The 13,007-nt window shown below is 45.2% G+C and overlaps 1 protein-coding gene across 2 annotated transcripts in view; it reads right to left on the bottom strand.

Moving 5' to 3' along the window:
* The window catches only part of tinc (transmembrane protein tincar), a 37,190-nt gene extending 29,441 nt beyond the window's left edge, over positions 1-7,749 (bottom strand). The window contains exon 1 of one of the 2 annotated variants that reach the window (XM_022814907.2): positions 6,833-7,749. The gene's annotated coding sequence lies outside the window, so the exon portion shown is untranslated. The remainder of the gene's footprint in view (positions 1-6,832) is intronic. The other variant, XM_022814906.2, reaches the window with a different exon arrangement.
* Positions 7,750-13,007: the final 5,258 nt, after the last annotated feature.

Raw genomic sequence — 13,007 nt, 5'->3', positions numbered from 1 at the left:
AGATCGGCAACGCCCAAATTCAGCTTGCTGTGCAATCAGGTTACCGCCTCAGGCAGAGATCAGCCACTTAATGACAGGCGCTCCCACGACAAAGTTAAGCCAAGTACGCATGCAGCTTTGAAAAAGACGCTCATCACACATCCCACCTCTTCGAGCTGACGCGGTTGTATGCGTGACCCCCATTACGACGCTCGCTGCGGTTCCCGGTTTGGCACACCTCCGCTTATATCTGCTCGCCGCTGTTCACTCCTTCAGTAAAACGGGATGGCTAGATATAGAGATCGACAAGACTATACTGGTTACCTTGGTGCTTATCCTCAAATACCTACGCCGCTTTCAATCCGGCCGATTTCATCTTTGCACAACCGCGAGTCGGAATCTATCAATGTCTTTAACTAATGGTTCCCACGTGTGCATTGCATTATGCAGTGGTAGTGTAAAGTATTTGCGTGAAATGGCTTCCTAGAGATGATCGCTCTACCAAGGACAGAAAGAAGCCAAGAAACTTCAGATTCTACCCCATTTCACTTCAGTAAACGTAGTAGAATGAATTGATGCATGCGAGTACAATGTCAGCCTATATGGTGAACAACGTATCCTTGTAGAACATAAAATGCTTGATATCGTACCCGATTGTACAACACGCCCAAAGTCTATGGGACTCTTCATAAGACGGGCTGAGGGTTGTATCCTGTCCCAAAGCTTAGTCGTCTCCGACTCGACAAAGTGATGCCTGCGATCCAGCATATTGTCCGACCACTGTCAGTAGTAATAGCACAGCTCGCTTGACAAAGGGTTTTTACAGGAGATTACTCAAACGCGAAGCCCAATTAGACTCATCAAGAGGAGAGAATGAGTGACTCGTTGAAAATGCTCCGGATCCCCTAAACAGTGAATCATGGGACTAATGCAGACCGAACAGAAAGGATTCGGCACACGAGATTTCAAGGGGAGCAGCCATTAGGTCGAGAACCAAGGCTTCCGATGTACCACTGTTTCTTAGGTAAGAAATGTAGTCTACCTTGAAAGTTGTTCTTATTGGATCTCTGATATAAAACCTATGCGAATAGAGAATAAATCTACGCCTCGACCACGAGTGATATCGTTTTCAGTGGTTTACATATGTATACAAAAAAAATGGGCGCATAGTTCAAGTAAGTTGGGCGTTACACATTTGCTTCGAAAACGTTTTTCCTCTATGAAGACCCAAGTGGGCATATTTGCGGGCTTTTCATTCTCTATAAGAACTCTTTCTCGGTCAAAACTGTGCAGGCAGCCCTGCCTGCCCTTTCGTCCAAATGTGTAGTCATTGTTTTAGAGAATCAAGGACTTTCTGCGGACCCATCTCACTAATCATATCTCACGCAGTCTAAGGCGCTACACGGCTTCTTTACGGCTTGCAACAATATGCCATATATGTTGTCGCGTTGGCCCTATCACCACGAACACTTCCTCTAGGTAATTCCCCAGATTCACCTCTGTTCGACCTTCTGATATCGGTCCATGATCGCCGCCGCCGCCATCCTCACTATCTCCGTCGCCATAATCACCGCCACTCTAAAGTCTATGCTATAAGCCTTTTCAATAACCCCAGTACTCAAAAAAAATTGCGTTATGCAAGTGCACGTGTGAATCCCAATGTATTTTAGATACAATTGGGTCAGGCAAATGACCATTCATCCAGCCCCTAGCAATCTAGTCTATCCTGCCCTATGATTTAGTGTATATGCGTTGTGCACACAGAAATGGTGAAATTCAACATTTCATTCAGTTTTTTGTTTTTTCTAGCTTGTTCGACATACACAGATCAGTCAGTAAAAAGTTCACGGAGAACCGGACTCAAGTGCTAGACGTATCTAAATGAACTGGAAACGAGATGGTGGAGCTACTAAATACATTAAACGCCAACATCGTGATCCGCTGTTCAGACTTGAAGACAGGTGAAGCACGATCACCATATAAATGGAGTTATTGTTCACACACTCAATTGCGTCATCGACATAGCCTGACGGGCAATGCAACCGTCCAGCGAAACTAGTGGAGGTAGAGATTCTCAAAAGAGGAAAACAGGGCGGCGTTGAAGTCTCTGGACGGGTAACCATTGCTCCGCGCGTTGCTGTTGAACGGTACAGAAAGTACAAAGGTGCTGAAAGCCCTGACCTACGCATAGTTAAGGTAACGACAGCCAAGGACTAGGAGAGGTCTCACTTTTTTAATGTGAGGAGCTACTCCTACTCAGGTACATTTTGCCTGGCCTGTTGCTAGACGTGCTCGAGTTGTGTTAACGAACGCCGTTACCCCCCCCCCCCTCGTCGCTGCATCGCCCCATTATACAACTACGCTCTGAGATCTCACAGTCAAGCAACGTCACCTTGTAAAGATCATGAGCTGACAACGCATACCCACAACTCACTTTGCCAACAAGGACCTTTCGGTCTGCGTCCATATTGCCTGCCGAGGCAAAACGGCCCTAAATAAATAAAATATAAAACATTAATTTAAAAAACAGAAATGGCCCATAAGAACGCTTTGCCTTGTGCTTCATATCCAACGCGGAGTCCAGCAATCCTGCGGGTTTGCTTCAACCTACGACACCATCAATTGCTGCCGAAGAACTTACGGGCAAAGTCTACTGTTGCTATGGATATATATCGCGATTTAGTAGGTGTACAGCTGTGGTATCTGTATATAACCAGGGCACATCGAATTCGCATAATGAGCGAAAATATGCTCTTCGTGTATCTTCTACATTAAAGGCTAACGTGTCAATAGAACAAAAGGGACAATTAACGAAAGGCCGTGTGCACAAGTTGTGCGTCCTGATGTACTGAAAATTAGTCAAATCTGTGAAACAAGGCAGGACATCTAAATTGTGCAGAAGCAGCAGCAGAAGAAATGGGTTTATTTTTTCGGGAAGCTTCCTCGTCATCTCTCGAGGGCCAAGAAGGTGTAACAAAAGAGGCGGAATTCTGCTGAAAACCAACCTCAGACCACAACAACGTTTGCAGGTCTTACGCCGTTTCGTTTTGCCCCAGGGCAAGTCTCTCTGCCCGGGGTGGCGTGGTCGCTTCTATTCAGTTCATTGCCTTTAGCTGGGTAGCATGCCTGACGAAGGAAGTCATGGAAAAGAGGGAAGCCTTTAAGTAGAATACTATGATCCTTAAAAGCCGCCCCCTTTCCCAGGTGTATTCTGTTGCGGTTTTTAGGTAGCTATCCCAAAACCCCTTTTAGTTTCAAGAGGATACGCGGGCATTGATCTAGCAATGCTACTACAACTGTTCTTCTTCGTGCTTCTCTCAGTAGACCAATGAGCAGGACTCAAATAATCCCTACATCGAGTAGAAGCCAGGGGTCCATGGAAGGCTCTAATCTTTATCCTATCTTCACCCTCTGCTTAACTATATATATATAACGTATATATATATATATATATATATATCTTAATTAAACACTGGAGGTCTTTTCCTACATTAAAAAGGATCAGAATGCAGGCCGATAACTGTCGCCATGCGGTTGTACCCTTCCAGCTAAACCTATAATGACCTGGTTGTAAATTCACAGCGGTTACAGCAAGCGGCTTGCCGTTTGACTCTTCCCAGTCTTCATTCTTGTCTCGATCTTTGACCATGCACTAGACGACCCCCTGTTCACGTGCAAGCTAACCTAACAACAGCCAGCGTCAGCCAGCTATTAAGAATGCCCCCAAAGGGAGTAGAGGCGATAGACACTACTTTAAAGTAGTACGGAGCTCTATACTGTGTAGGTCACAAAGTACTCCGCTTAGAACACTCGATGAAAGCGGGAGTCAATATTTGCATTAAACGAAGACTGGATTAAAAAACCGACCTCATAAACAAACGGAAAGTTATAAAAATTGTGTGTACATGTGGCTACAGTCTTGCATAGTGAATGAAATACAGAGTGACGGTAAGAGAACGAGAGAGGGGTGGAGCGGGAGGGCGGCGGGGGTAGAGCGGAAGGCAAATAAAGTTGTACGAATCTACCACGCGAACTAGCTGTATTCCCTTTGTTCATTCCTAGTAGAAATTAAATCAACTCATTTTGTCTTGGTTAAGCAGGAACTCGACACCCCTTACAATCTGTGCGCTTTTCTAAAAAAATATTTTGCCTAGTTCTATCTAACTTCAACGTAGGTTAGATTTGTTTATTTCAATAAGCGTTGCCTTACATGGTTAGCTCTTTTCCCGCGATAATTATCTGAACAAAAACTATGTAAGTATTTTGTTTTACATATTCGATTCTGCATGACCTTCATGTAAGTTCTGCCCTCACATAGTTTTCAAACTTAGAGGCACTGCTAGCTGGTAGCTTTTGCAAAATTTAATTGGATGTTCTTAGTAATTATCCGTAATACCTAAATGTCTCGAGTCCTAGATGTGGTAATGACATTAAGTAATTTTCTTAGACAATTGGCACTTAGTGCGAGACGAAATGCCTCTAAGCTTGATTTGAAACCGAGTTTGTGCCTAAGTTTAGTAGGCAAGCACATTGCCATTGCAGTATCACATACTTTTTTTTTATCTGTAATATAGACTATCGTATAAATAGTCCTGCATAGCTTGAAATAACGTTGTCTGTTGTTGTGTGTGCATGTAAATATTGTGTAGTTTCTGTGAACACTATCTGTATTTCATTGTTTACCGTATTATGGTTTAATGAAGATCAGCCTTTGTTGTCTACAACCCAGACGTAAACGCAAGCTGCTGGGAATACTGAAGGGATCATCACAGACGCTCTGAGGTTTGCGTCTCGCTCCTGCCCATATATACATCTATTTATCAACCACGTCGGATGGCCAAGTCTCCAACAAGATGGTCTCTCTAAACTCTAATCTCGAAGTCGGCGGACCAGACAGAATGAAACAGGCGTGCATTACGCTGTCTTGAACCCGTATAGTTTGTCTGCTAGCATATGCACTTTTCTTGATCCCAAGGATTTCGCGAACCACTTCTCAACGGTCAGCGCCGGTGGCAGTCGGTGGTTTCTCCCTTAATGGACAAAGCGGAAGGCAACAGCAGGAACTGAATCTCCTCCTTCTTCTCCTCCTTTGTAGTGTTGGATCTGATGTCTTCCGTTGAATCTATTGCCACGAATGGGAGCAGGCCGCCACGTTAACATAAGAACGTCACATGCTTTGTCCCTATCCTTAGCTGAACACTGCCTATCCGTTTTTCCATTGCCCCCACCCCGTATAGAGCCGCTGAACCCATAAAGGAATCATCGGTAGAGACGCTATAGCGATCAGTTATGCCTGCTCGCGTTTTTTTCTACATAGGGCTCCAATTTCTTCGTTCAGTGCTGCTCAGTCGTCAGCTCGTACAGCTACGTACATTAATGCGAAACCCCGGCTCGTTCTGTTGGCCAAGAAGCACAAAGCAAAGCACAAGTGCGTTCCACTTGCTCATGGCGGCGATAGGGGTAGTGATGGTATCGGCGGTTGTAATAGCGTCTTGAAAAGCAAGACTCTCGTCCCAGTCACCACTAAGTCCTTCGTTCGGATCAGACCTTCTGCCATTGGGTTAGTCCTCTGACTTTCAACTTGTGCCGGGGCAAACAGCGGCGGTAGCAATGGCAGCAGACCGGTCGTCCAGACGTCGGAAAGATCGGTTGGCCAGCTAGGCCAACAGCCCCACCCATCACCACGCGGGATTCTAGCCGCATCAAACGAAGTTCGTAAGAAGAAGGCGGTGAAAAGAAGAGGACGAGCGCTCGGAATAGCGGACATTATCGACGCCTGGTGATGCCGCTTGTAGAGCGTGCGCATCTGTCTTTCGTTTCATTCGAATTTGGTCGTCATTGTCTTTGTTTCCTGTTATCATCATAAAACTCTTTTCAGTTATTCATGGTCCTTCTTGACGGCCGATGAAAGTTTCAAAATAATAGGACGTTATAGGACGCACAGAAACATCCACATCGAGGGGTAAAGGTTGGTGCAGAAATTTCATTGAACAAAGCGTTTAGTTGGGGGGGGGGGGGGGGCGAAGAAATGTAAAAGGGCTGCAGTGGATATTAGCGTCGTGAGGATAGGAGCAGTGAGTAAATGCCACAGGCGAGGCCCAAACACCGGCAAGCGTAATAAAGGGATAATAGAAACTGTGCGCTCGAAGAGACGGAAGCAGCGTAACAGAAGTAGAGATAGCAGTTGCAGAAGTAACTTTGGGGATTAAGTTGTAGCTAAAGGATAACATTGTGCACTATTTCGAAATTTCGACAACCGACGTGGTAGCTGGCAACGAAACGCGAGCGAAGATAGTGCCGAGACTTAGTGTCAGCTGTTGACATCATTGACATGCTGGACAAAGTAGCGCTTTTCTTTGTGCTAACTGTTTACTTAGATACTGGGTGCTTCTCGACACTTATTGACTGACGAAACCCATCGTTTCGTTTGTGAGTATCTTCTATATACATTTATAGAGTATCAGTTTAGGAAACTTTGCTCACCCCGCACATTATCGAATGGCACATTTAAGCACCCGCCGCACATCTAAACAACCGGTGACGCATTGAGTACATACAGCAAATACGAACCCGGCCCGCATACACGTGAGCAGGTCAATCATACAAGCGATGCTTTAATCGGCAATGAAAGGGAGACTCTTACGATGACCAGAAAATTGGCCACATCGCAAACCACCAGGCAAATTCAACTCTGTTCGTCGCGCGCGGAAGCCTTTCTTGTTTGCGAGCTCAGATGTACGTCACATACCATTATACACACACTCACACCCATATGTATATGTGTATATATATATTGCCGATATACAAAAAACGGAACTGTAAGGATGAACATGATGACTCGATTACTACTTACCAGAATGGTCTCGGCCGACGTCAACTTATACGAAAGTTGTAACTGGCTGTTGTGTCTAATTGCTCTGAGTTTTTGCTGAAGTTATTGATATTGTTTCGTGCGTGGTCGCTACCCTCAACAAGAGTTGCTTCGATCTTTGTTGAGGGTTTTCGTCGTGTTTTTGAGGTTAGGTACGGTCCCCGTGTGTATATCCTCACAGAGTGCGTGGCATCCTTCACATTAACTTGCTTATTAACTTTTTCTTTTCCACTAGCTCTATCCAACAAAGACAGCAGTTGCATGCAGTGTTGTCACCGTCACATTACGCCACCGCGAAGGCAATCATTTCTCTAATTGTCCACCCAAAAGCTGCCGTTACCATCTGGCCGCCATCAAATCTCAACAATAACTTGACACGTTTCTTCCTTCATGTACTTTTGCCAACAGCTTATTCGTACACACACATGCACACACACTAATGCGCGCAGGTACCCTGGCGATGATGTACTCAGTACGTTTTTTAGTGCTACCTCCTATCTATGTATGCTGATATCTAGGTTTTTGGCGGCATAAGCACTTCTAGCTCTTCACGCTAACACGACAGCCGTCAGAGCGAAACGCACGCGCTGAAAATTCGTCACAGTCGCCTAGCGCTTTCTTTGCTCTTCAGATTATCATTTTCGTCGTGCCTCAGTCGTAAATCCCGATTTGATATATTTGTTTCTCGCATTCATAGAGCCGTGCGCGCGCGCGCGCGTCTCGTTTTGCGGCAGCTACTCCACCGCTGTCGACTGTTTTCTATCAGCGCTCGCTCCTTTCCTTTTGCTGCTTTACCTCCTTGGTACAAACAACGCCTGCTGTCACAAACAGGCACATGCGTGGCACAGAGAGGCCCGACAGCACAGCCTCTTGTAGTGCGGTCTCGACGAGATCTGGCCGCTTAACCATTCCGCCCTCTACCTCCAGACAATGGGAAAGGGAGCCGACAGCAATTGATGGCGGCCAACGAAAACCGAACCCAAAGCCGGTGTAGAGCCATTCACTGCTGTTGGTGCTGGCGTGGAACAGTGACGAGGCTCTCGTATGAGAGAGGGTCGTTGTCTGAGCAGGACAGAGACCCCAGCAGGCACCGAAGAACACCGACCCCAAAAGCCGCCGCTGCTGACGCGAACTGAGAACTGGCGGGGTAGTCAGCGGAGGCGGTCCACGAGAAGCTTTGGCGAAAGCCAGCTGGTCGACGTGGATTGCATGCTACCGGCGCAAGCTGCTTTACTCGGGTCCGTGAAAGTGGACTCCGGCGCACATCCAAAACGCCATAGGCGGCACAAAACGTACGACGATTCCTCACAGGTTGGGTAGTGCTTTGAGTATCGACAAAATAGCGATATACTGGCAGGTTTTTCCGAATAGATGCGTACATTGTTCTAATAACAGTTGAAATAGAGTTTAGTAATAACAATGTCTTGAGGCATTACATTAATTATTTATTAAGGTATGCATATGAAAACTTGGGTCTATAGTTTCTTACGTTGTAAGGTTAGATTTGTGCGAACAGTCGGCTCGCACTGCTTGCAAACAACTCAAAAGTAAACTGTAGTATATCAAATCATTACTCGGCAATATGTTATTAAAGATCACTTAAGGACACTTTGAAAGTGTAAGACCTGAATGTCCGCTGAGCTGTTTCAGGTTAAACTCGAGGCCGTGCAACTGTATTTGTGAACTCGATTCCCAAATGCTACATCTTCTGTAAGATACCCTGATGAAATCATTGAATATCCACTTCGCGGACGCTGTTCACTGCTAACGACAATATAAGGCGGCTGCAGTAAATAGTAATGATGATGATAAGGCATCCTGTTCAAGAATTCTTCATGCAAAAAACTGCAAGTTTTTTTTACAGGAGCATGCATTACGCTGGTATGACTGTTTTGTTATCAATTTAATTGACTCGTTGTCACCAAAAACATGTTTTCATTAAACTAAAACTGTCGTAGTAAATAGCGCCTGTTTCAATAATATTCATAAGCATTTATGAGGCGGTCTCTAAGAGCTCGACATGGCCGACGTACCTCGTTGTTTAGCCCTCGTTTTTTTGCTAATTTTTCATTACCATGTCGACATCTCATCAAGTTCATTTATAAGCTGTGCTATCATGGGATCTGTCCCTAACGCTCTGTGTGTGATGGGCATGAATCCCGAAGTGGCGGATACAGGCTGGCTTTCACGGAAGCTGAAATAATCATGGCAAGGAACCACGGACGGCTCACGCGGAAGCGTTCACTTAGCTCAAGTCAGGGGTTAGTAGGTGCGCCGATTGGCGGCGTATCGAATCCTCAGCACCGCTGGAAATCGTATCGTCTTCTTATCAGATATTGTAGTGGTCGTCTGGCTGCACGTACGGGCGTTGCTAGTGACGGCCGCGCTGGCGTGGTCGGTCAGTTACTCGGAAGCAGCCGAATGCGTTAATCCTAAGCGGCTTAAAAGGACTGCGGTGAAAGTATCTGTCTTCAGTCGTCGACCATCGCTAGGGAACATGGACAGTGAGTTCCCAGGTAGCAGTATTTGTAATGGTAGTAATAGCAAAAGTAAGTGAACCCCTTGTAAGGATACTATATGTTAAGACGGGGTGGGTGCCTACCTGTTTCGTTGTACCCGATGCGTAGACTCGTCCGCTCTCTGCCTGAATACTGTCTCTCGTCTTCGCATTCAAGAGTCCTCCGTCTCTTTGAGACGAACTTCGTGTTTGCTAACGTAACCGCCTATATAAATCACTGTCCACGACGCTCCTCAGTTTCACCAATAATGATACTGTTCCATATCGACAAAGAGGAGAAAAACGAAGACGATCAGATTTAGTATATGCTGTTAATGCAAATAATGAAAATCTTTAATACCCCCCCCCCTCCCCTCCCTTCCCCTGCTCGTCCATTCAATCCCCTCCAGACTGCCTCTCCGCGACTCTGGAGCATTCCCCTATAAACCCCTTGGATGCTGTGGAATCGGTAAGGTAAGCGGGCGAATATCCCCACGCTGCTGAGCTAGTGCGCAGATCACAGAGAGACAGGATTATCATATCAGACAGGAAGAGGAAGGGGACTCCGCCTACAAGGATCTCTCACCTATATAACGACCCAGAACTATGGTGTTCGTATATATGACTGTGCTCATGGTTGCTATAGGTATTTGTTTTCATTCTCAAAGTAGAAGTACTTTGTGCGTTACACTGTTGCTATCATCGGATACGCGATACAGAGCGACGTGTCAACAGTTAGAAAGCTCAAGATTACAAGACAAGTAAATCTTTTCTCAACCAGCCTTTATGAAGTAAACCCATATGAGAGGAAGTTCGACAAAGAGTGGATTTAATGAGATTATATTGGCGATACGATAGACTGGTTCATCATATCTATTGCTATACCCTATATGTAGGTAGAAAATAAAGAAAACGTGTTTCCATAAATAGAGGCACGCGTTTGAGCTTGAAAGGAGTTACTACCTTTTAATGGGTCGAACGATAAAGTCCTGCTTTGACACATGGGTTGACCGACTCCTTTCGCGACTTTATTAACAAAAATTATACCATTTGCAGCACTGAAGGAAAATAATTGTCCACCTGTTATAAGCCTCTTTTTCGAATAGCCGTCGTTGTGAATTTCATGGGGCGAATAGGGAAGTTCAGAAGTTACAGCGTGAGAACTTCCGCTGAAAGAGACCTTCATCATTCAACCAGCAGTGTGCTCGTACTATGTTCTCGTACGCTAATCTGCCGCCGCTCACCGTATGTTAGAAGCCCACTGCTACATGTAAGAAGTACGAAAGATAACTGACGGTCGTGTTACGGGTTTCAATGAAGGCCAATAAGCGAATCATAAAAGCATGCCCATATGTCGAAGGCGAGGCGAGAGACACTACCGTAACGCTACCAATCAAAGCTCTTGGTTGATCGTTGAACGAATTTCCATGGGAACATAACTGAGCGCAGTAGTTACTTCGAAGGCTGTACTGGGGGGCGGAACTGGGGTAATTGTTGAAAGAATCGGTAAATGTGAGATAAAAACGGTTATTTTTTAATGCAGTCGGGGTTCCGATTGCAGCCCTCTAATCCGAAATCGACAATGTCATCATAGCCTGTACAAAAATAATATAAATTAATTAAATACATTTTAAGTTTGAATCTGAATATATTAGTAACACATAATTTAGGATACAACCGAAGTAGGTTTTTTTTTTAAAAATTATATTTGTTTGATTTGACTAATCATATTGTCAATATTATATTTGCTTTCTGTCGTCTGCCATCTTGATATCTATTAGATTTTAGGAGCAAGTTCACCGGCAGACCGTTACGTATGCTTTCAATAGCTCTACAACTTTTACGCATTTAATTAACTGGCCTATTTTTGGTCGATACTCGCCCTAGTACCTCTTGTTAACCCTTGTACATGTTAGACTGGCAGACTGGATGAAAATAGAATATGGTCTACCCCCCGGTTTATCTTTTAGCTACCCTAGCAACGACTAATTTATGCCCCAAGCGCATTTCGCTTGCTCATGAGTTCCGGTGACATAGCTGATCAGTTTGCTAAGAACTTCCTTCCTGGGCTTCTTTACGCTATCATTGAAGATGCATTCAGCCGGGTTCCCTCTACATTCCTTCTTTGCCTTTTTCCATTTGTGCGTTTGTACTGGCGCTTTCTGAAGATCTAAATTTGCGGGCAATTACACTCTAGCGCCAGCGATGCCATTCGTGATGGCTTCTGTGTAGCAGCAACAGCTGCATCAAGAAGCTATGATGTTTCTTCACCTTTTTCCGTCCTCAATCGACCCCTCAAAAGAGACTCTCCCTAAAGTGTGAGGTTCATTCTGTGTCACCTACCTCAGCTACCCGAATCTGCACACTGGACATGCTACCTCCCCCTTTCTATACACGCTGCTGCCTTTCGACCTACCTACACGTCACTCTGCAACAGCGGCAGCCATCCAGACGAACGAAACCTGTCGGCGAACTTACGCACAAGACTGAGGGCGCCCTCGTTATACGATGGACAAGCAAAGAACACCTTGAATCACGATTAATACACGAATCTAGTAGTGATCCAGGAAGACAGCGATTTCTGAAAGGGTTTCTTGTCGGAGCACAAGGCCTGGCGTGAGCGCATGACGGCTCACCTCGTTGAAATCGAGGTACGCAAAGATAAATACGCGGCACACTTAATACACTACATGTGAAGGAGGTAAACCAGCGAATAGTGTGACTATTTTAGGGAATATAAAGCAGACGTAAGAAAAACGCGATAACGCTAATGGCAGGAGTGGCACAATATCCAGACGAAATTACGGTAAACAGCCGGGAAAACGTTATGATGCCCCGATGCTTGGTATAATGGCAGAGACGGCTAGTCGTAGGCCGACTGTGGCAACATTAGTAACAACACAACAAATACTGTAATTCGCCGGAAGCACATGTATACAAGTTTGTCCTCGTGATAACGCGGTACTAACGTCTTCACCTACTAAATTTAGGGGACTCGTGGTGGGTTAGGTTCGAATGCAGACATAGACACACTTCCTTTCATGTTGCGAGCAGCAGTCTGAAGTGACGCTTAACGGTATCTATTAGCAAGTAAATACTGTGCCCACAATGAAATCAATTGCGGACGAGCTAAGATGGTGGTCGTGATGATGGCCATGAGCAATAATCTTAACGGAACGCTCTGTACAAAATGAAACAAGACTCCTATCTACGGTCGTAGTAAGACTTCCTGTGGCACGCGTGCAATTTGGTATCGTTCCAGGACCAGCGAAACCACCAACCGATAAGGAACTACTATCCGCTATACACTGTCGGAGCGGAAGATAATTTAAGGCTAGTTTTTTCTGTTCGAATAGAATATATAGCTGCGCGGAGTTGTTGTTGATCCTGATTCAGACGCTACATGGTGACTGCTAGAACAGTCATAGATGCTGCAGAAATGATGAATAGTCCGGTTTATCTGTAGCTGAGTCACATAGCCAGAATGCGTTGTAGATGCTTCAATAACGAAAATGTCATAGTTTTGCTGCTGATGATGTCCGACGGACATCATGGTTATTTTTGCCATGCTGTTCAGGAACAACGTCATCGAGATCGGTCCGTTGGAAGACACTCCGTTGGGGCAATGAGTAAGAAAAAAAAGAAAGAGCTCGTTGAGAC

Source organism: Varroa destructor, unplaced genomic scaffold, assembly GCF_002443255.2.
Source record: "Varroa destructor unplaced genomic scaffold, Vdes_3.0 BEIS01000007.1, whole genome shotgun sequence".
In the NCBI taxonomy this organism is placed as follows: domain Eukaryota; kingdom Metazoa; phylum Arthropoda; class Arachnida; order Mesostigmata; family Varroidae; genus Varroa; species Varroa destructor.
Note: the sequence above shows the minus strand (reverse complement) of the source record. Positions and strands in the feature narration are given on the sequence as shown.